Below are 25,812 nucleotides of genomic sequence, written 5' to 3' on the forward strand. Positions count from 1 at the left end.
GGACGCTCAACATTCTGTGAGTATGGGCAAATAACTTAATCTCCTCCTTCCTTACAAAACATGAATGTGTCCATCTGTAACGCAACTGGTGCTCATGTAAAGTGCTCTGATACCTCAGGGTCAAGTATGCGCTATATAAAACTCGCCTGGAAAAAAAGAGGTGTATGTGCAAAGGTCAAAGTTGAGTTTGACAGTCAGGCAATGTCACTGTGAGCCATGAGTGTTGTGCTGGTGGCATACACATGTCATGATAGTTGATAACGATGAGGGGCTTTTCACTGTATGACTTATAACAGTTCATCTGTTTCAGGTCCAATGCATTACTTGTATTGCTGTATCACAGCGATACTGCACAGATGTTACTTTCATACAATTTCTAATCTCTGTGCCACCCATGTATTATTTGATGTCCTAAGTGTAGTGTCATTTATGGTACCTCTTGAATGCCATGTACATATGGTACCAGTCATTTCTCCATGCTTTTCCTGCACTGTGCACTCCACTTTAGAATAGTTTACTTGTTATCATACAGTGCTGCTGACTTATGGTTTGTGTATGAGGCTGAGTTAAAGTGTGTGAGCTGTATTAAGGACTTAACATGCAGACTGAACATTTCCAATTTTGTTAATGTGCACAGTGACTCTTCATTTCTTTAATTGCTCAATTTACTTCATGTGAGTGGAAGGCAGGTCTGAGGAAGAGGAGGGTTGTCATGAGTCTTAGGTCAGAGTTTACTGCTGTCAAGATGGACTCTTCCTCACGCTTTGACATTCATTCAATACTTTTTAGTTGGTGCTACCTTTGTTGAGGTAGAGTAATGGTGTGTACGTGTTCTGTGAGCTGGAAGTGTAGTCAGTGTTGTTGATGTACAGAACATACTAACATGGTGTCATTTAGTGCAGCAGTTCACAAGTGACTCAAATACACACGTGTGCTTACTTTGAGTTTGCGGTCTGTGAAAGGAATGGTGTACTTTTTTGCATGGTATGGTCTGCCATTGTATGCGTTAAACCTACCAATGTCTTCTTGGGGTGTGTGCTGATCTGTGATTATGTGGCAGTGGTGTCTCAAATAATGTGTCATCTACTTTGGCCACTGACGCATCCAACACCTTGTTGGACTACTGTGAAATACACATACACACCGTGGTTGCTCTGCCCTCCTCTGTTCCATATATTATGTGGACTTACCCTTATTTGGCTGCAATGATGATGATGGTTATTTTGAAGGAACTCTTGCCTCATCCCTCACTCATGTTGCTATACAGTTGCTGAAGATCCTAATGAGATGTCACTATAGACAATGTCCCTGCACATAACTTCTTGCTGCTGATATGTTGTGCAGAAAGGTGCTTCTTTTATGATAAATGTGGTGTGACTGTTATGATGATGATCTTGCTTGCCTGGGACAATGTGCTGGACTCCTACAACATTGTGGGTAAGATTAACCGGGATTCAACGCTGCGGTAAAGTGTCCGGCTCGACCGGGCTAGATGTAATCATTACAGCGGAAATGGGTGCCCCCGATGCTGAGGTGACAATTTACTTACGTGCAAGGCATATTACTTAGACTATGATATATGTTCCAGGCTCCACAAGGGTGTCTGATGCAGACAGAACAAGCTTTTCACTGCGACAATTGTGTGTTGTTGTTGTACAAGGGTTCTACGCTGGGATATGTTTTAGACATACCTGCAGTGGTGACTGTGACGGCGTCTTATGTGCTGGTAGTGGATCAGGAACAGTAGCGGAAGGGATGTAGAGCAGGATGCATGGCGGCCTGGAATGTGTGGAGGTGTTTTTGCTCGAGTTTCTATCCTTGCAGCTGTGCTTCCGCCATCTCCGAATGGCTGGTTTCTCCGCTGCATTCTGATGAGCTGTTTGATGCATCGTGATTTGTCCGGTGTTTCTATTGGCTCCCTCTGGCACCGTTGTGGAACGAAAATTGTGGTGGATCCGGAAACTCCGCGACAGACGGAAAAAGAGCTATCTTTGCCCATTGTAATGTGGCGGTCACTCGGACTGCCGCAGGAGTCACTAAATAGTTTTCTTTCAAAGAAAAGGAGGACCCAACACAGATTTGTAGGGGACTGGGGGGAAGAATGTTTAAAAGAAAGAAGTCCCAATAGAACGGACAGTAAAGGATATGTCCGATTTCAATATTTACTCCTAGGGGTATATTGTTTAAGACAGCATGCCATCAATTGGGCGGGAAAGGCAAAGGTACAATATGGTGTGTTCAAATTATAACAGTATCACAATAGGGGCAATTATAGATTTTCATAAATTACTGACAAAATTCTTGACTATAATGATAATCATCACAATACATGTTTGGTAAAACTCTGTTCGGATTTATTCATACAGTAAATTAATTCATTATTCAAAATCACAACATTAAAAACATCATATTATACATTTTAATAAAAATTACAGAATAAAAACACAAAGAATCAAAAAGAGTCGACGCGGCGTTTCGGTTTTCTGTTAGTACACCTTCTTCAGGACTGATTCTAAATGAATTAAAAACACAGAGTTACCATCCATTTTTTGATAAAGTTTTATAAGAACATATGTCTATATCTGACACAGTACCACAAGTGTGATTACCCTTTCATGTTGTCATATAATTCAGATCAAGATTTCAAAACATATGTCCCTATCCCTATTTTTTCACTGTTGCTGAACACCACAATATCATATTTCTTTTTTTCTTTAATCTCATGTACATGTCATCCCCTCCGGCATTATATTGTTCATTATCTACACATATTTATACAGCTAGATTTGTTTGCCTCTCCCTTGGACCTTTTGTCCAATGCTGTTGACCCCTATATTTGAACTTAAAAACACTAGAATAATGTTTTCAGCACGCCTACCTTGTTCCAGATGGAGGTCATATCTCTACTGGAGAGTGCTGATTGAAAAGAGTTTCTATAGGCTTTTAGATGATTGACCCGTCACAGGATGCTGTACTCAATTAGCAAGACAGATGACAACAAAGAGGAACGTTGACATAACTCCTCAACCAGGGCGGTATGTAATGACGGTATCGTCCGCCTAAGTTTAGCAGAGACATATGAAAGTATCATTAAAGGATCTAAAAAATAAAAAATAAAAAATAGGAATTGTTTTTCTATTTAGAGACATCACACTTTGCTAATTGAGTACAGCATCCTGTGACTGGTCAATCATCTAAAAGCCTATAGAAACTCTTTTCAATCAGCACTCTCCAGTAGAGTTATGACCTCCATCTGGAACAAGGTAGGCGTGCTGAAAACATTATTCTAGTGTTTTTAAGTTCAAATATAGGGGTCAACAGCATTGGACAAAAGGTCCAAGGGAGAGGCAAACAAATCTAGCTGTATAAATATGTGTAGATAATGAACAATATAATGCCGGAGGGGATGACATGTACATGAGATTAAAGAAAAAAAGAAATATGATATTGTGGTGTTCAGCAACAGTGAAAAAATAGGGATAGGGACATATGTTTTGAAATCTTGATCTGAATTATATGACAACATGAAAGGGTAATCACACTTGTGGTACTATGTCAGATATAGAGATATGTCCTTATAAAACTGTATCAAAAATGGATGGTCACTCTGTGTTTTTAAATCATTTAGAATCAGTCCTGAAGAAGGTGTACTAACAGAAAACCGAAACGCCGCGTCGACTCTTTTTGATTCTTTGTGTTTTTATTCTGTAATTTTTATTAAAATGTATAATATGATGTTTTTAATGTTGTGATTTTGAATAATGAATTAATTTACTGTATGAATAAATCTGAACAGAGTTTTACCAAACATGTATTGTGATGATTATCATTATAGTCAAGAATTTTGTCAGTAATTTATGAAAATCTATAATTGCCCCTATTGTGATACTGTTATAATTTGAACACACCATATTGTACCTTTGCCTTTCCCGACCAATTGATGGCATGCTGTCTTAAACAATATACCCCTAGGAGTAAATATTGAAATCGGACATATCCTTTACTGTCCATTCTATTGGGACTTATTTTTTTTAAGGAGTCACTAAATAGCCATTTTCCACCACTGCCAGCACTGCGGATGTGCCTAATACCACCATCATAATCAGCCCCTAAGTCTCATGGGCTACACCTACAACCAAGCAAGTACATCAACGGAAATTGTGAATGGGAAAATACCAATTATAATGCATGCTGAGGGAGGGCCACTACAAGACAGGATGTTGTAATCTGTTTAAGGGAACACAACCACCCAACAAACAGAAATAGAAGTAAGGGAGTTATTGCAGGAGGCAAGCACTATCTTCCAGAAGCGTACAACAAAACCCCTAAACGATATACTCCCTAAAGTCCCAGAAACATCACTGGCCGACAACCACTGATACCCACTTTAAAATGTTTAATTACACAAACTAAAAAAGCCACCAGCAATACAGCTCCTGCCTTTAGAAAATACTGTAATATTGAAATACCTGAACCCCACATGATAAGGAATCCTTCCATTTAAATGACAACCTACACAATGATAGACAATCCTAAGATTTTCTAAAGCAGATAACTTGCTAGAACTGAACATGGATGAGGGATGGGACCTTCAAAATGCATCCCAAAGCATTCTCTTAGGTATACACCAACTATGCTGAATTTCAAAACAAAAGGTATCCTTTTTATCTATGCCCAAATAAACAAAGTAGCTCTTAATACGAACTCTTACCCCGCTTTAAATATAAAACAAGGTACTGCTGCACACAAAAACTATGCCTAGACTTTGACCAATACTAGTAGGTATTTTCTTGCTTAGCCTTTCTGTGTGCTTTCCTTGGTTGGTGGATTGACTGTCTGGCATTGGAGTGACAGGGGCTGAGGATGTGCATTCTCATCAGACAGCCACTGGTGGGGCGGGGCAAGGTGTGTCCTGCTTAGACTGAATGAGTCAGGGCTGGGATGAATAGATTTTGGCTGTATTTAGAGTAGTAGGAGAAGATTTCATTGCACCTAAATGGGCCTGGTCTGCCTTGGACAATGCTGTTGCCACCTCCTGCCATGAAGCTAAGCCAGAGAGGATGGAACTGGTTTGGGATGGGCACATACACTCTATGCCAGAGGTCTTCAAACTTTTGGGTGCCGAGACCCCCCTGTCAACATTTTCAGTTGTAAGGACCCCCCTCCTGACAAACATTTCTAAACCTGTAGGCAGGGCTCCTGGAATTCTGAGGCAGGTGAGGACCAAATTATATGACAGGCTTGACTAAATTGTGTGGGAAGAAAATTTTAATAATGTTATGTGATGCCGCGTTATTTTATGATAGAATTACTTCGTTATTTTGACATTTTCTGCACTCTGTAAAACTGAGGAAAGATTTCACCCCATCAGTACCAGTTTATAACCAAAATACAGCAATGAACATCAGAAAGATGTCTAGTCAACCTTTGTGATTGGCCTTCCAATCTGCAGGAATACGTGCTGCCACATAAGAAGCTCACCTGGCCCTGGTCGAGCGCAGAAGGGGTCCCTTAAAACCCTGGCTGTCTTGTGCAGAGTTAAGCAATTTACTCATGCCGCTTTACTCTCATGCCTCCCTTCCATCCCTCTCTCCTCTCCTCTCCCAATCCCGGATCCTTCTCTCACTTTGCAGGCCATTTACTTTCACCCCTTTTTACAACTTCTGAAATCTCCCCATTTTCAACTTCTCATTTCACCCTTAATCACCTCTTGCCATTCTGTCTTTTCACTGCCCTCATCTCTAACAGTTTCTCGCATTTATCTCATGGTCCCTCTGGCCCCGTCACTTCCAGTGCCCATCTGCACTTCTCATTCACCTCAAGTCTCTCCATTCAAATTGTTGTCTATTTGTATCTTACACCTCTCCAGTCCCCCCATTTGTCTTTCACATCTCTCCTTTGTTCTTTCACACCTTCTTGAGCCAATGTCCCTCTCCCTTGTTACCTCAGCACCAGTGCTTAATTTGAGCAGGTGGTTTCCGGTGCTCTGCACTGGCACCTACTTGTGCACACTGGCACTATGACCGTCTGCCACATTGTGGCTCTGTCTGTGTAATTTAGAGATGAGCAGAACAGCTGTTTATTAATTCAATATACATTAAAAATGATAAACTCCTGACATCCATGCCATTCTTATAGCTGTGGGGGCTTGAAATAGTCACACTTGCACAGTGTTATGGCTGGAAGTTGCATAGGTATTGTCATTGGCCGCACAGGCAAGGCAATGGGTGGGGGTTAAAGTTGCAGTGGCCTACTGGTGAGGTCCCTGGCACATGTTTTATTACAAATTAATCACTGCTCAGCACCCACCCCAGTACTCCCTCTCTTCCCCTATCGCTGCTGTCCCTGACCCATGTTGCATCATAATACTTTTTAGATCAGCTCTCAGCTATCTTCTCTCAAAGTCTGACAGTAGCCCTCCTCTGTGCCCTCAACTTTCCATCACACTCACTTCTTGCGTGTCTGCACTTCCCTTCGGCACTTCACATTTCTCCTCATCCCTGACCTCTTCAATCAAATTCTCTCACTCCCTTGCTGTCCTTTCTCATCCTATCATCTCTCCTCACTGAGCACACGGGTTAGACCTGTATGCTCCTCTTGGCCTGTGCCACTCTGCTTATTGTTCCCTAATTCAGGAAGGCACAAATTGTCTGTCTTGCTGTTTTGGTGCAGGCTACACAGATATGGAACGTGCACCCTCCTTTGCTTCGCTCCACCAAGAATTCGTTATCCTTTAGGAAGATATAAAAGTCCGGCTGTATGCTCTGTAGGTCACCACATTTGGCTGGTTCTCCTTCCCCTTCTGTATGTTTCTCATTTGCCTTCAGGCAGCAGATGGCTATCAGCCCCAGGACACCTTTTGGTAACAGTAGCACACTACAAATGTAAATAATAATAGTAATAGGCAGAAGCAGGGAAGCCACTAGACCCAAACTTCGCGGGGGCCTACACTCCCAGGCAGGGCTGGCCCTAGCACTGATCACACACAGCGCAAGTCTTTTTTGGTGCCCCCTCCCCCGTTTCCTCCTTCTCCATAAATTCCCTCACTACCACTCACCAACAATGCACCTCATCTCTCTGTAGCACCTTTCTGACAAACTTTTTTTTATAGTGCTACTCATAGTTTACTCACACTCAGTTCTGTGATCTGCATAGTATATGTTCTTTGTAGCAGGCACATTAACGCTCTGCGCTCTGTGGATAACAAGAGTGACCATGTGAGTGCGCGGTGAGCGATGCAACAGTGTGAGAGTAGGGAAAGAGGAGTGACTGCATGGTGAGTGAGGGGAACATATGAATTTGGGTGCGGATATAAGTGCAGAGTGGGACGAATGAATGCATGGTTAGTGATGGGCTTGTTTGAGCGAGTTGCAAATTGAGCAGTGAGAGGGCAGGTGAATGAGGTGTCACATGAGTGCAGGGTGAGTGCAGATCAGTAAGGCTGAGGTACAGGGTGAAAAACGCAAGTGCATTGTGAGTGCAGAGTGATCACTGAGTGCAGGGTGAGAGGGTGAATGATATGAGTGCATGGTGATCAGTGTGATCAGTGTGAGTGCATTGTGATCGCTGTGAGTGCAGGGTGAGCGGGAAAGTGAAGTGCGAGAATGAGAAGTGAGTTCTCTGAATGCAGGGTGCATTCCCAGACACTTGAAGTAACTCAGCATATTATTGACGGCGGCGTAGGGTTTAAGATACAAGTTAAACTATTGCTATTATGACATTAATCAGGGATTGAGGGTGGAGGAAATAAATATTATGCTAATCCTGCAACAGATTTCCAGTCCTATGGTTAGGGTTGCCTGCTCATTATTTTGATGTCCCAGACAGTACAAAAATACAGTGCTTCCAGTACTTTTCTGTTGCGTTGGTGCACGAATTGTGTCACATGAGTGCAGGGTGAGTGCAGATCAGTAAGGCTGAGGTACAGGGTGAAAAACGCAAGTGCATTGTGAGTGCAGAGTGATCACTGTGAGTGCAGGGTGAGAGGGTGAATGATATGAGTGCATGGTGATCAGTGTGAGTGCATTGTGATCGCTGTGAGTGCAGGGTGAGCGTGAAAGTGAAGTGCGAGAATGAGAAGTGAGTTCTCTGAATGCAGGGTGCATTCCCAGACACTTGAAGTAACTCAGCATATTATTGACGGTGGCGTAGGGTTTAAGATACAAGTTAAACTATTGCTATTATGACATTAATCAGGGATTGAGGGTGGAGGAAATAAATATTATGCTGATCCTGCAACAGATTTCCAGTCCTATGGTTAGGGTTGCCTGCTCATTATTTTGATGTCCCAGACGGTACAAAAATAGGCAGTTACCTAAAGCTGTATATTTCAGCACTCATCTGTGCGTACTTGGAACAACAAATATAAATAGAAAGCACTTTTAATTGTGTTCAATGATCCATGACTGATAATTAAAGGGAACAAAGACAGAAAAGTCACATTACGAATGAATGCATATGATTTTATTTACAATGCTATTTAGTGTCAAGAGGAGGCCTTTGCAGGCTCTTTAACCATCAAATGGCTGGCATTTTTCTTCTGGCATCCCTACTTTATATTTCTTTCCATGTAATGCATTCTCACGCTACTGCAGTAAATGTAAAATTCAAATGTAAGGAATAGGCAGAGTTGGGGCCCAGGGGGTACTGGAACTAGAAAAACGAGCATTGGCATAGCCAATAGGTCTCGCCTTTGGGACCTTATAAGTTTTTAGCCATGCAACAGTTGATGTTATTGCACCAAGGATATTGTGCTGCATAACTGAATACTTATAAGGTCCCAAAAGTGAGACCTATTGACTATGCCAATGCTTGTTTTAACCTATACAGGATAAGGGATTTGCCCCTAATCACTGGATGTTGGCCAGCCCAAGGCAAGACTCGAAATTGGTTCCTTAGTACCACAGCCCACAGCTCTAGGCGCTAAAATGCATCTCTCCCTTGTGGAACACCTCCCTAAGGATAATCTGTGAAGTGGTATTCCGCAAGTGTGGAATTTCCCTATCTCTCTGTGTTAAAGAGCTCTGAACGGAGGTGGGCGGGGATGGGGGGGTAATGCATAACAAAACACCTGCTATTCAATGCACTAAAAGCGCTACCTATTCCCAGTGCCGTGGTGGTCACGCATGCAGCCTAAGCAGAGACCTGCTCATCTCCAGCTCGGCTTATCATCCTTCCGAGGCCCACAAAAGGAGTGTTTTTACGCGGAGTGAAACACCCACTAGTGACAGAGCTGCAGACTTACGAGCCTGTTGCAGCATTCACACTGTACTGTAGAAGAGCGTGCAACATTCTTTATGTAATCGGGTCACACGTTGACCCAAAGTAATCTTACAGGTTTCACTCCCTCTGAGCCAACCTGTGGCTTACAGTGGGGCTGAGGGGGTTAGGGAGGTCATCAGAGGCAGTTGATGGGGAATTGAAGGACCCCCTACTTTATTATCATGTTAATGCTGCCTGAATGGGCTTCTCTGGGAGTGGGAAGTGAGGGTGGGGAGCTGGAGGGAGGCAGCCCCTGGGAGAAGAAGACCGGCAGCAGGGGGTAATTAGCCGAGGAGAGGGGCCGATTATTCATTGCTGGTAATCCCCCCACCCCAGCTCCCAATCCTCGCCCCCTCTCTTTGAGGCAGGAGGGTGGAAGGGGGTGCAAGGAAAAGGCGAGAGGTGGCACGCAGATGGAGAGAGATGGAAGAGAAAAAGGAGGGACAAGGAGATGAGAGAACGACGGAGGGAGTTCGAGAGAGGAGAAGGGAGAGCAGGGAAAGGAGCAAGAGAGAAGTATTTTTCAGAGAGCAGAGAAAGAGCTGGGGCAGGAGGAAGGGGGAGTGTACGGAGATTAGAGAGAGCCTTGGAGTGGCAGCGCAGGGGCGAGGCTGAAGGGGAGAGAGAGGAGGTAAGACGGACATACGGCGAAAACTCATCCATTGTGGCATAAACCCTTAGTCTCTGCCTGGTAATTATAATGTAAATATTATATATTAAGTGGTGTAATGTCTTGCATTCTAATCATGCATCTTCGAGAGGAAAAAAGATCTTCAACTTTGTTGTGTTTTTTTTTTTTGCCGATATGCAGTTCAGATTTTCCATTAAGGAACTTTGGGAATGTGGGGCTCTAAAGCCGCATTTCAGAATGCCCACTAGTCAAAAGATAGCTCAGCGGGCACTGCCTATACTTTTACAGCACATATGTAAATATATAAATGGTCTTTAACGACCTGTGAAAAACTCTGGCGTGCCAGGCTGTGCTGGAGATAAGACTGCAGACACAGCCCAGCGGAGCCCACAGCAGCTCGAGCTGAGACAAACTACGGGGGAGGAGGGGGGCTGAATCCCTTGTTGTCAATGGGCAGAAGTGTGACCGGGAATGCGCGACCCCCATTAAATCACTCCGCGGCCCCCCTGGGGGTCGCGCCCCACACTTTGAAGACCCCTGCTCTATGCCTAAAAGCAGAAAGAGAAACTGAGTATAAATATTGGGGCCCAGACCCCAGAATTCTAGAACTCACTGGAGTCAAGGAACCTGCAAAAAAGAAGAGCTGCCAGGAGGAGTACTTCCCCTTTGATGTGTTGTGGCTTTGTTGGGTTGGCCTGCAGTTGCTGCTTTTGCCTTGGGCAGTGAAAGGACTCGACTGAACTTTTTTTACCTGTTGCCGAGTATCTACAAGGGCTTGGAGTAGAGCTTGCCTCCTATTCTGAAGACTCAGGGACTGCAAAGATTTCACTGACCTCTGGAACTGTGGCTTCAGTTGCCACAGAGGGGGGAAGCAACTGATTCAGTCACTGGCTCCATGTCCTGAAGGCACTGCAGAGGGCACCGCCGCATCTTGCACTGCAACCCTGGTCTCACGGACGATGACTGCCACTGCTGAGCTGCTGCTTGAACCGTGACCTGTGGGCACCGCACTCCGCCTCGCTTCACTTTGCCGCCCTGGTCTCACCGACGCCTTTGCTGCCCGCTGACTTCGACACCCCTGCTCACCCCATGGCTTGGAGGCACTGCCCGTAAGTCCTACAACGCACCGCCCCATCCAACACCGCAGTCTGGACCGACCGACGCCAGCTCCCTGCAACTGGCACTGTCACCTGCACCGTGATCTGTCAGCACCGCAGCGAGAACCACCTTCACTCCCCACTGCACCACACCCTGGTTTCAGCGATACCGCTGGATGACTGTCACCAAGCCACTGCCTACACCGCGACTTGAGGGCACCGGACGCCGCACCACTCTGCTTTACAATGAAACAGCGATGGTGGCGACGACCAGCCCGCACCAACGTCATCGACCGCAATGAAAAGGTACCGTTTACGAGTCTGCCGACACCCCGACCGCCACTGTCACACAGAGCTGTTGGATTCTGTTGTTCTGAGCACAGCTGTAGCACCGGACAGAGCTACAGACTTCAAGGAACTACACTTTTAAGGTTATTCTTGCAAAGTGCATATTTTGAAGTACTGTATGTTGGATTTTTATCATTTCGGTCTTGTTTTGAATATATAAAGTATTGGATATTTTTCTAAACTGGTGTGGTGTTCTTTTGTATAGTTTTCACTGTATTACTGTTGGCTATGTGCAAATGCTTTACACACTGCCTCTGAAATAAGCCTGACTGCTCATGCCAAGCTACCAAGGGGGTGAGCAGGGGTTATTTCAGTAGTGTATCCCTCTTACCCTGACTAGAAGGACAAAGGTGCAAACCATTGCCAACTAGATACCCCCATTTCTATCAGCCCCCAATTACCACAGCACACAATGTTTCCTGTGGGAAAATGATATTAAACATTGTTTAGCAACCCAAAGGTCAGTGAATGTAGGAATTGGCGTACGGCAGCGCCGCAACTCTTCTTGCTGTGCTGCCCAATGCCAATGTGAAAGGGCAGAAATGCACCGTATTTATGAAATACAGTGCTTCCAGTACTTTTCTGTTGCGTTGGTGCACAAATTGCTGCCTAGCACCAACATAGGTAGGATTGTTTTTATACAGGAAGGGGCACCTTCCTTCATAAAAACTACCAAGCGAGGCAAGAGAGGTTTTCCTCTTTCTATGGGACCTGCAGAAATCATCACACAAGGAAAGAGGAAAAAACTAGGAGAAATTAAAACATTTCTCCTCGTTACGCCTCCACTGGGGAGGTGTCCGTTTTTTGGAGTTGCCCCAGGTTTAAGTGACTTTGTAAATATGGGACAGTATCAAAATCAACGGGTGTTGTGTGGCAACCCCACGCAAAGCCCATGGAACACCTCTTTGATGCAGAGTAAGGCAATGACTTGAGCTGCTATGTATTAATCCATATCTCTGATGCCAAACAAAGCCAAGCAGGGTAACTTTGCACTGCCTCATAGGTATGGTTGAGACGCTTGCACCACCAGAGCACAACAAATAACTCTCAGGTAATGCAAGCCTCTCATAAATAAGCCCAAAATATTCCGTATGTGTTTTTAGGTCTTTCACCGTCAGGTATATACATATAAAATAATGGGCAGAGTAAATGAAAAATAAATTTAAAAAAAGTTTTGATCTATAGGAAATGCACTGTGGTACGTTGTGAAACCTCTGTTAGTTAATGCACTGCAGAGGTCTGTGTGTAACTAGGGAACCACAGAATTAAGTCTTGATTGGTGCAGCGGAGAATAGTGAGGTGTATTTTTAGTGGAATGTAGTCACAGCCTGTGACAGAAAGCACTGTGAATATGTAAGTAAATTTGTATACTTGAATTACACACAGATAGAAAGCTGCAACACATGCAAATAGTTTTATAATAAAATTGTGCTTTCAAAATGTAGATTTTATTAATACTAGAGTGTATGTCATGCATTATTTTTTTATAAGCAAGAACTCCCCAGCCCAGTTGTTAATTCTTTGCACTTCCACTCAAAAAAACAAAGAGTCAGAACTGCTCCCAAGCATCCTTTGACTGATTAACTGATAAGGCACATTCTCCTTTCATTCAGGCAAACAGCTGATAACAATCTCAATTAGAGGTCCCAGGATAGCTGTCTTTTTGCAGGGACAAGTGAAGCTAGGTAATCTGTGACCCCCTTCCAGGAATTCCACGGCCCACCTGGGGGTCGCAACCCAGCCCTCTGCTCTAGACACAGATGACAAATCAAATTCTAAATCCCATGTTGGAATGTCTATCGCAGCACCGTTGTACAGGAACTAGAAACAAACAGTGAAGTGGAAGGATGCCACATTGTCTTTCCAATCCACACTAGGCAGGGTCCAACCTACACTCTATAAATTTATAAAAGTATTGCAAAAGGAGCAAAGCTACCAACAACTTGAATGGAGCAATCTGTAACACTAATTGTACCAAAACATGGTACAATTTAAAGTAAAACTCTTCATAAAAAACAATGGAGTAGATTACTTAGAAATAATAACATATTATAAAATAAATGGTAATCTACAAAACTCATGAAAAAGTATAACATAATCTTAACCAATATCATAAATCATTTTTTATATAAATAAAATACATGATGTTTTAATTCATCATTTAAAACATCAAATACAACTCCAATGTTAAATCGTATAATGCACCAGAAACTGGAAAACTATTTTCCAAAAATGCAAAAATAAAACCTATCCAATAGAGATCCATCAAAGCAATCCAAAGTATCTAGGAACCATAACATATTTAAAAAGTAATTACAAAACAGAAATGCTCCTGTTAACCCTCAGAAAAGGAATTCAAAGTAAAAAATACTGTTATTTTATAAACCAAAAAAGAGTTCTTTAAAACATATACATATATTTAAACCCAAATACCCATAAGGCACATTTCTAGAGAAAAATCTACAAAGTAAAACAGAACTCCTGCAACAAACATTCCATTCACAGAAGTACATGTAAGTTACACTTAGAGCCTGAATATGAGTTTGGCAGTCCCAAGACTACTGTGACTGAACTTTAACTGTAACTGAACACTGAACTTGACTGTGACCTTGGATCAACTGGTGCACCACTGGCGGTCCTACCGCTTTAGTACAAGATATGCGGTTACATAGATAAAAGGCCACCCCAATCCCACTTCCTCTGCCAGGCATATCCGACACAGCTTAATAGGCCAAAAAGACTTTCAGAGGCTCGGCCACTAGGGTAACTGCCGGTCAGATTACGAGTTACCTTACAGCCGGCACAAGCGTGGCAGAGCAACCACCACATCAGACCTGGCAGAAAGGGAGAGATAAGGCCTCAACTCGCCTCAACTCACCTCTACACATCATCCTGTGCCCCCAAGGAGCTAATCGTACATATCCTGCTGCTGGTGTACCTGCTAGATCACGTCCAAAACTGACATGGATGCGCCAACCGTAAGTTATATTACTACCGGTTTCCATAAACTCCTCAGCAAACCAAAGCCCAGCCATGGACATGTCAATGGTGTTGGGGCCCTTTGATCAAAAATATTTTGTGGGACACAGTTTGGCATTCTTTCAAATGTAGAAACCAAATACATCTGTATGATGCCCTCTTTGGCCAAGTCAGGGACACTGCAACTGCACATTGTAATCAAATGGACATGTGTTCACAACTCATAATTAGTGATAGTGATCTGTGCATTACATTGAGTCACACAACAGCACCTCTTCATCAATATCACAAATATTCATTTCTGTGACACCCTCACATTGCACACATCCCAGGTTTTGTTTTTATATCACAGATACATCTGTATGAACATGTCATGAAACTCAAACACACCTTCTCTGTTACAATTCTGTATTGGACTCTCACCCACATGAAAAGGCAATGTCAGTAAGTGGGATTATAAAGGATCAGACTGAGAAGCATTCTATTGGTACAATGTAAACACTCTGCAGAATAGGTATTCCTCTACCAATGCGACCCCTGGAAGTCTGGGTCCCTGGTTCACAGAACATTTTGCACATGGCTGAAAACTCCAACTGAAGTATATCAGGGACAGCCAATAGCATAACTAAGTGCCATAGATTAGTAGGTAATGTGTAAGTGCAAGTCATGAAAGCAGACACCACAATAGCAACATTTATCACACATCTAGATGAACTCGGTGTACCATACACACAGGAACATGTACACATGTCCATGCAAAATTCAACAAAGATATGACATTTAACACCCTCCCTGTGGGTATAAGCAAATATCGTACTTGAACCCATCAAACATATACCCAACATACATCATAGGGAGAATTGCAACCTAAATGATGGTGACAGTGTCCAGGCCCAGCTGAAATACTTACCATATAATATAACACTGTTGGAATGAGTGAATACAAAGTCAATGAATACCATGATATGTGCAAGTGATACCAATAAATGCAATGTCAACGTATGCCATAACCTGTGCCTGTGTAACAATGTCAATACCTATAAATGCAATGGCAATGTATGCCATAACGTGTTCCTGCACAACAGTGTCAATACCGGCAGTAACAATGTCAATGCATTCCATAATCCATGCACAAGTTACAATGTTGTTACCAGTAGAAACAATGGTAATGATCTGAGCAAGCACAACTATGTCAATAGTGATGTATGCTGCGACAACTGTACGCACAATGTTAAAAATGCCGATAAAAATTATACCAATGACTGCCATATTATTATCAGGAGTTCCAATGTACTCATATCATTGCTGTCTGATTCACCCAAGGTGAAATCCACATGAACCGTGAGTCAGAGATTCATGCTCAGGCAGGTCCTGCGACTGACTCTTATCGAATGACAAGTCACAGGTGAGGCCTCAGTTAAATGCATGGACAGAATGCAGAACAATGTCATACATTCACCCCAGTACCGAAATCTGGGCCTAAATCCATTGTTTTTATTGCTCACCATGCCATTCCAGTTTGAAGCCAGCCATATGCAAATCAGTCTTGACCGTGTGCCTCATGGGAACAGTCCAGCCCGAACTGCCAAGCCAGGCCCTCCCTGGACTGGAAACAAGCATCCTAGGACCGGCTTCGGGGTTTCACCCCTTATCAACCAGGATAGCTTGATTCCAGTGGCATGGAGAGGACGGAACCCACGTCTGGGCATACCCGTCCCACTCGGGTTGACAAATGCAAAAACAACAGTTGATGGACAGAATGCAGGTCTCAGTTAACCCAAAGACAAATGCGCAACCAAGGAAAATCCTGATTGACGCCACAAATTGATAGTTGCACCACAAACAGGTCCAAGGAAATTGGCCCTAATAAAACACGTTTGGCCAAAGGCTACATTTCGCAAAAATATCACAAAGTTAGGTATCACATGTAGATAGAAAAGCTTAGCCAATCAGGACTCGACATGCACAACAGACATAGTGATCACACTCCCCTCATGCCGGACAACCGGAGCGAACACACTGGCCCATACTAGATCTCCCTAAGGTTGAGTGCCATCCATGTCATTATCAGATGCCAAAACTTGTTAATTTATGACTGAGATGCTTTTTCTTGCTTTTTCCTGTTTTGCCAAATGCCTCTTGCCTTTTCATTTCTTTAAGGTAAATTAATATTTGATCAACATTTTGGTGAGCCAGCCAGGAGAGATTGGTTTATCGAGCCTAACTACTGCAAGGACAAGGACCCCTGTCGGAGCAAAATCAGTTTGCAGGCGCCATAATTGATTAGAGCCTCTGCCAAATCCGCCTGGTGGAGGTCTGTCTAGAGTCCCTTCGTCCTTGGTGTGTTATCTAAGCTCACCACCTCAATCTAATTTTTTGTTAAGTTGGTTTTCTAAGAGATTACAGGAGTTTATTAGCAATGGGAGTATCTAAAAGAAGTGAAAAGGCTAATCTTTGTGTTTGGAACGCTGGGCGTCAGGCAGTCGTTACACACAACCCCCGGGTGTGACATAAGACGTAATTCGGAACATTGGCGAAAAGTCAGATTTTGGTGAAATAAGGAGAAGCTTATGTATGGCCACAAATGGCCGATAATTGTCAGGTCATTCCTTTTTCCACACAAAGTACTGCTATGTTTGTCTGCCGAACCGATAGTGGCAGACCATCCGGCTCACTAAGCTCTGCGTATTACACAGAGAATCCCTTCTCCTCTGGTTGTAGGCACTAGGAGAGGATTAAGGTTTTTCGCACAAAGTAATATTTTTTTCTGTTAACCTTTTTCTCTTTTTGTCTCTTTTAGAATTTTCCATTTTATGGATTTATTGATGTTGCAGTGATGTTTTATTTTGCAATATACTGCATATTTAAATGTTATGTCATGTTAGTAAGTCAATGCTGTATGAAATAATTTAAAAAAATCCAGATCAGAATTTAACATTTGCTAATTTACTGCTACAAATCAACTAGTACTGCTCTGAACTAACAACTGCATACTGCTACAGGTTGTTACTATTTCAGTGCATTTGTCTTTGTTTATTGTTAAATGTCCTTTGCCCGATGCATCAGTTTTTTTTAGACCTTGCAACCAGTAGTTTTCTGTTTAACCCTGTGTTCACTGTTCCCCAAAATTAGAGTAGAATGTGTAATTATTTAAGGATCCTCAAGATAATACACATTTTCAAAATCTTTAAAACAACTTCCCTGATCCATTATGGAGACTCCACTTATATTCCCCAAACTAAAATGCGCCACAGGGCATGTTTGCACACATGTCACCTCAAGCCCACCCCCTACCTTCACCACTGTGCAAACATGCCCCATAAAGCGTTCTAAGTTGGGGATTAAGTCCACTTGCATACTGGGGGTCTCTGGGGGCCAACTAGCACACCAGGAACCTCCAGTATGCGCCAGGGGGCTGCGTTGCAGCGAGGTGTAAAAAGGGGCGTGGCCTCATTACACCTCTCTGCAACGCAGCCCCTTGGCGCGTTTGCAGAGGGAGAACTAGTTCCCCTTGCATACTGGAGGTCCCTGGGGGCCAACTAGCCCACCAGGAACCTCCAGTATGCGCCAGGGGGCTCCATTGCAAAGAGGTGTAATGAGGCCACGCCCCTTTTTTACACCTCTCTGCAAGGGAGCCCCCTGGCCCATACTGGAGGCTGCCGGTGGGCTAGTTGGCCCCCAGGGACCCCCAGTATACGAGGGAATTACTTCCCCCTTTGAAAAAGCCCGATGGGGGCTGCATTGCAGAGAGGTGTAAAAGGGGCGTGCACAACCATCGTACCCCACCTCCAGAAAACAATCAACATCTCCTTCCAGACAGCATCCTTCCCGGAATGCTGGAAGCACGCCGAGATCAACGTTCTTTCAAAGAATCCCAAGGTGGACCCCAAGGACCTCAAGAATTTCGGGCCCATCTCCCTGCTCCCGTTCCCGGCAAAAGTTACAGAGAAGATTGTCAACAAACAGCTAACCATATACTTTGAAGACAATAACATCCTGGACCCTTCCCAATCCGGCTTCCGCAGCAACCACAGCACCAAGACTGCCCTCATCGCCGCCACCGACGACATCAGGATCCTGATGGACAAAGGAGAAACAGCCGCCCTCATCCTCTTGGACCTGTCAGCTGCCTTCGACACGGTCTGCCACCGAACCCTATCAGCGCGCCTCCATGATGCCAGAATTCAAGAGAAGGCCCTGGCCTGAAGCACACCCTACCTCTCCGGCAGAACCCAGAGCGTTCTACTCCCACCCTTCCACTCAAAAACCACTGAGATCATCTGCGGCGTCCCACAGGGATTCTCCCTCAGCCCGACACTGTTCAACATCTACATGGCACCTCTTGCCCATGTCGCACGACAGCACAACCTCAACATCATCTCCTACGCCGATGACACCCAGCTGATCATATCCCTCACCGAAGACCACCACACCGCCAAAGCCAACCTCCAGAGAGGAATGAAGGCCGTCATCTACTGGATGAAGAACGACAGACTGAAGACATCTTCGGACCTACCCCATCAGCCTGGGACGACTCCTGGTAGCCCACATCGCTAGAAACAGCCCCAGAACCCACAGACAACGCACGCAACCTGGGGTTCATCCACAAGTATCAATTTAAATCCACCCTCTCCATGACAAAGCAAGTCAATGCCGTCTCGGCATCCTGCTTCAACACCCTCCGAATGCTCTGCAGGATCTTTAAATGGATCCCTCAAGACACAAGAAAAACCATCACCCATGCCCTCATCACCAGCAGACTCGACTACGGGAACGCCCTCTACTCAGGAACAACAACCAAGCTCCTGAGACAACTACAACAAAGTTGCGCTTTATTTTTAGACCCCTGACGAAGGGTCATGTTGGTATGGACCCGAAATGCATTGGGTGCATTGAAACATTTGAGAATCGTATCATGACACGACTACATAAGAATTGAATTATGTTGGTCAGAATCTTTCGTTCAAACATATGAAACGTATGACCTGAATATTTTGGATAATGCAAATAAAATCAATGAACTTTGAGTAGAAACTTGTTTTCTTTGTAAAATGAGTGCTCAGCCTCGAGGATAGTGTGTTCTACCCTCAACATTCTTTGATATTTCAAGGCACGTTCAGACTACGTGTGACGACTAGAGCAGCTTCTTATGAATTGAACTAACTTTGTTGAAAATTTACGAAACATTGAGTGCACCGGGATAACACTTTGTTGTATTCAATCAGTCCAGTCTACCCAATCCCTGGAGCACCAAACACATGAAAATGCCAATGGATGATATCGCACTTTCAACCGCCAACAGAGCAGAGACCTTAGTCTACACTGATGAAGCTGCTCAAGAAATCTATGGGCTCATACAGGAGACCAGACGCATCATTCCTCAAAAAAACACTACTGCTCAAATACTCAGGCAATTTGAATATATCAGCAAAAAAGAAATAAACCAACGGTTGCACGCGACCACACTCATACATTATCACAAAAATCGAAGGATTCCCCGGGGACTCAGAATAGCTCTTAAGCCTATGCTATGCAAAAACAGCAACAAATTTCTTGAGAAATGGTACCAGATATTAAATAAATGTTCTCTGGATCTCATTTTATTGATTGTGGAAGAACTTTCAAAAGCATTGGTGGAACTTGAGGAAGAAATCAAAACAGTAAAAGAAGAGCTAAACAAAATTCCAGATAAGGAAAATACCTTGGAAGATGTAAATCAGAAATTAGATCGCTACGCAAAAGAAGTAAACAAAAGAAAAATCCGCAAATATCGACGAGACACCTTGGATTACAAGCTCGAAGAAGTGTACACGTGGGCGGAAATATACAACCAAAAGAAATGGCAATCTCAACCCCCAAAAAAACCCGGTACTGCATCGTCACAAGAAAGCGTTGTTTCAGATTCAGATATTTCACAGAATCGACCACCAATCAGCACAGCAGCTAAACAAACAGCTAAACCCTCTACCAGTTCAACCAATGTTCAACAACCGTCTTTTTTAGACACAAGTCCGGCAGCAAACGCTCCTCCAACGCCAAGCCATGTACCAGAAGGTCAAAAAGAAAAAGAAAAAGAGACAGAAGAGGAAGTGGCCAGGAGGACACGGAGTCAAGTACAGAAAATGACTTAGTGATTAACATTTCATCGAAACAGTTAACCAAAATGCAAGTATCATTGTTGAACAAAGGAACCACGTTTGTACCCACATACAGATCAAATGCAGGTGAAACAGAAATAGCACCTTTTAAATTCTTTCGCAATTTGAAACTGAGGTACTTTTTTAAGGACACTCATCAAACTCAGACATCTGAACCATGGGATAATGAGTTTAAACCGCCCAGTGCATGTTGTGCTCCTACAACTCACAAAACCATAGAAGCATTTGAAAGGGCTGTAATGTCCGAAACTCAGAAACTTGCTTTTGCCAAACCCAAGAAAAACAATTTGACCACCAAAGAATGGAACACATTGAAGAATTTGACTCAAGACAAAAGTCTTATCTTTCAAAAAGCTGATAAGGGCGGAGCCCTGATAGTGATGGATATGGAATTTTACAAAATGAGTGTTGACAATCACGTTCATAATCAAGAAATCTACTTACCACTCACAGGAGATCCAACACAAGAATATCAGAAAGTCCTACAGCAAATCTTGGAACATGCACTCACCATGAAATGGATTAGTCAAAAAACCTATGCATTTTTTCGACTGAAACATCCCAGAAGGCCGCAACTATATATGTTGCCTAAGATCCACAAGGACCCTGTGAAACCACCTTTCAGACCCATTGTCTCGGCCTGTGGATCAATCTCGGAACCACTAGGGAAATTCGTAGACAAATTTTTGCAACCACTAGTTCAAAACAGTGAGACATACATCAAGGACACAACAGCTTTCTTAAGCATGCTCAATTGCGTTAAACTGAACCATGATGAATCATATCTGTTATGCACCATAGACGTTGTTGCATTATACACCGCCATCCCACACAAAGAAGGCATTGAAGCGCTCGAATGGAGCTTGCTCAACAGCAATTTAGAAGAGTATCAACAAATCTTGATCTTGCAACTAATGCAATTCGCATTATACCACAGTTATTTTGAGTGGAACGGCCAGTTTTTCAACCAATCGAACAGCACCTCTATGGGTTTTGGGGGAGCTCCTTCCTATGCAAACATCTTTATGCAAAAGTTTGAGAAAGATTTCATCCTGAGCAACCAAATTTGGACAGATGGCTTGATCTTGTTCAAGCGTTTCATCGACGATATCTTTTTGATTTGGCGTGGACCAAAAGAACTACTTGAGACCAATATCATCAAACTTAACACCCACAATGAAAGGATCAAGTTTACTCACAATATTTCAAATGAAACCATAGCATTTTTGGATGTTCAAATCACTTTAAGCAATAACGTTATCAGCACCAAAGTCTATCACAAACCCACGGATAGAAATGCTAGTCTTTTATTTCAAAGCTTCCATCCTGAAGCTTTAAAGAAACATTTGCCAACCTCGCAATATATCAGACTGAAAAGAATCACTTCCAGTGAACACGAAGCAAAGATTTCTATACAAAAACAAACAGAAAAGTATAAACTGAGAGGTTACCCCACAGACATCTTGGAAAAAGCTTTAACCAAAGTTGACAAAATGAAGAGAAATGATCTACTGGCTCCTAAGACCAAACAACATCAGCAAAAAACCATTTGCGTTTTAAAATATTCTTCGGATTCCCACAAAATAAAAAACATCATAAACAAACACTGGCATTTGATTCAGACCGAACTTGATCTTAACAACTTGTTTGACAACAAAATCACGTTCGCCTTTCAAAGGTCCCAAAATCTTAAAGAATTGCTGAACACTCCGATCAAGCCTAAAATAGCATGGAAAGGAATGTCTAAATGCCTCAATTGCATTCATTGCAATAATGTGATAACAGGTAAAACAATCACGCACCCCACGATAGGTTTCTCAATTGATCTGCATCATTCTAGTACATGTGACAACGCCAACTGCATTTATTTAATCAAATGCCATGTGGTAAAATATATATTGGCCAAACCGAGCGCAAGATTAAGGTCCGTATCATGGAGCACAAGAGCAATATCAGATTAAGCAACATGAAATGTACTTTGGCAAGCCATTGGAAAGACATGGGGCATCAAATTTCCCAACTGAAATTTATGGTGGTCGAGACTATCCAACAACGCCCAGACATGGATCCTGTGAAACAGAGACTAAGGGCAGAATTCTACTGGATAAAAAAATTGAACTCAACCCAGCCCGTTGGGCTAAATGATCGGATTGAACATGCATGTTTTTTATGAACTCATTAAGCTTGAGCATTGACTTTCGATAATGTCTGATCCCCGTATATTCACAAAGTACTTATTGTTTTAATTTGTTTTTCTGTTATACCATGTTCTGAGTAAGTATCAGATCAGCATAACGTATTGCCATTTGTACGTTGCCACGCATAAAGTTAGAGATTCAACATTGTGAGCACTCCATGCCGATTGTTCGTGAAGCCGAGATACTCTTGTCACATGACCGGTTGATCCGCGCCGTCATTGGCTGCAGTCCCGATCACGTGATCAAAATTCTGGCTATGAGAACATCCGTTTACGAACACGGAAACTGAATCAAACCCGCGAAGACGCAGTCGCATCCTGTGATTCGTAAGTGAGAATATGATGTTTTCGTTTTACGTTTAAAAATATGCATGTGAGACTTGTTGGTAATAGCTCAACTTAGTTCGGAGTTAACTTTGGTAAAGCATGTGAGTTAGTGAGAGTTAACCTTTAACTGAGGTGTTACTTGGAATTCTCTCCTTTATCTTTTTGTTACAAAGTGCAATGTATTGTGTCATTTTAATAATTGGAGAGTGACTAATTTGGTCCTGTATGCGCTTTATTTTCAGACCCCTGATGAGGGGATCATGTTGGTATGGACCCGAAATGCATTGCGTGTATTGAAACATTTGAGAATCGTATCATGACACGACTACATAAGAATTGAATTATGTTGGTCAGAATCTTTCGTTCAAACATATGAAACGTATGAACTGAAAAATTTGGATAATGCAAATAAAATCAATGAACTTTGAGTAGAAACTTGTTTTCTTTGTAAAATGAATGCTCAGCCTCGAGGATAGTGTGTTCTACCCTCAACATTCTTTGACAACTACAACAAAACCAGAACACCTCGGCACGACTGATCCTTGACGTCCCACAACGTCGCTACATCACACCCCACCAGAGAGGCCTACACTGGCTCCCTGTCAACAAGAGAATCACCTTTAAACTCCTCACCCACGCACACAAAACGCTACACAACACCGAACCAACATACCTCAACAACCGACTCAGCTTCCACACCCGCAACCTCCGCTCTGCCACCCTCACCTCGCCACAGTTCCTCGCATCTGGAAAACCACCGCCGGCGGTAGATCCTTCTCGCCACCAAGACCTGGATCACTCTCCCTACCAGCCTATGACAGACCCAGGACCTGCTGGTCTTCAGAAGACTTCTCAAGACCTGGCTCTTTGATCAGTGGCAGAGTCCCCCCACTCGCCCCCCCCCCCCCCAGCACCTTGAGACCCTCACGGGTATGTAGCGTGCTTCACAAATGCATTGATCGATTGATTGAGAAAGTGAAAATAGAACACAGAGAGAAAACAAAAACAGGAGACTGAGAGAGAATGAGAATAGAAGTCAGAGACAAAAGGGTGAATAATCGGAAACAGAAAACAAGGTTAAAGGGCAGACAGAATGTCAGAAAATTAAAATAAGAAACAGGGAAAATGGGAAACAGCAGAAAGAAAGGAGGAAATGGGAAGCATGCGAGAAAAGCTATTCATTTATCGAGTTACCGGAGGAGCCGAGGACTCGAAGAAAGTAGGTTGAAAGAAAATGAAAGCACATATGTGGGGTTGAAAATGTAGGAAAGGAAGAAATGTGGGGCAGAAAGCGGAGGAGACAGGAGGAATGAAGGCAGATAAAAACATGAGGACTCTTGGATGGAGGAGAAGAACTTGGCCCAAGTGATGGGGTGAGCAGGTTAGAAGATGCGAGTGGGAAATGTGCCGAGAGCTACGAACGCGCGAGAGAGAACGCCAGAGAGGTGTCAGAGTGCAGAGAGAACATTGATTGCTACCCAGATGAAGGATGAAACTGTTGGGTCAGCGAAGTGTTGGCGGCGAGCAAGAAAATAACCGACTGTTTAAAGTATCTTAATATACTGAAAACAATGCGTGATTCATGCATCCGCGGCCTAGTGAGGCCTGCGCGGGAGGCTGCAAGCAGGCTGTGCGCTGAGTGGGAGAATAGGGGCTGTGGGTGGGAGAAGGGGGCGCGAGGGAAAGAGAGAGCAGGCAGCGGAAGTCTGAGGAGGATAGAAGAAAGGGGAAGAAAGTGGGAGACAGCGTCAATGGGACAGATAAAAACAGGAAGGCACAGATACGAGGAGACAGTGAAAGACAGAAGCATAGAGATAGGGAGAGAACATAGAAAAGGCAAGGGGTGGACAAAGTAGAGAGAATAAGCGAATGCATCAGAGAGAATGAAAGAAACATGGTAGAGGTAGGAGTGGGAAAGAATAAGAAAGCCAGGTAGAGACAATAACAGAGCAAGGAAAAACAGAAAGAAGTTAATGAATGAAGACAGAGAAAGGAGAGAGCTGGAGAGACAAGACTAGGAGAAAGTTACAACAAGCATTGGCCGCGCGTTGACACATCCACGAAAGTGAAAGTGATCGTGATCGCACGTAAGCTTGAGGCCACCAAAAGCCTGTGTGGTGGCACTTTCAAAAGCTGCTTACTAAATGTCTTGCAGAGCAAAGCATGCGCTGGCTCAGCAAGACCTAAAAAAGTGTCCTAACTGAAGAATGTAGCCAGCATTATTTAAAACATAAAAACATGCAAAAGGACAGACCCCTAGGAAATCAAGATCTCATGCTCTGTTATTTTTCATCCAGGGGGTCTATCTACACTCTCAATTCCATGGAAACAACTAAGAGTGTGCACATTTACAAAGAATAAGGCTGCAATTGTATACATTAATGATCAAATATGCCAGATACACAGCTTTGAGCTTCTATAGTCATCCTCCTTATCCGTCTCTAGCCCCTGCTTGTAGCCAACTGCCGCTTACCTTCTATTCCACCCTTTTGGACAGCCTACTACTCGGGGTTCCATGTCAAGTGAGCAGGGAAAGGATTATGCGTGGTAATATTCGGTTCAATGACTAAATATCGAGGGACATAATATGGAATGCCCAAAATATTGACTACAAAATATCGAAGTACAGAATATAGAATCCCTAACTACAAACAGGTAAGTACTAAAATATTGAATCCAAAATATAGAATGCTAAAATACAGTTAACTAAAATATAAAATTTTCTTAATGTATTAAAAATAATATAAAAGTAATTAAATATTTAAAACAATTAAATAAAACATACTTAAAATAATGTAAAAAGCCTTAAAATGT

This window comes from Lissotriton vulgaris, chromosome 4_1, assembly GCF_964263255.1.
Source record: "Lissotriton vulgaris chromosome 4_1, aLisVul1.2, whole genome shotgun sequence".
NCBI lineage: Eukaryota > Metazoa > Chordata > Amphibia > Caudata > Salamandridae > Lissotriton > Lissotriton vulgaris.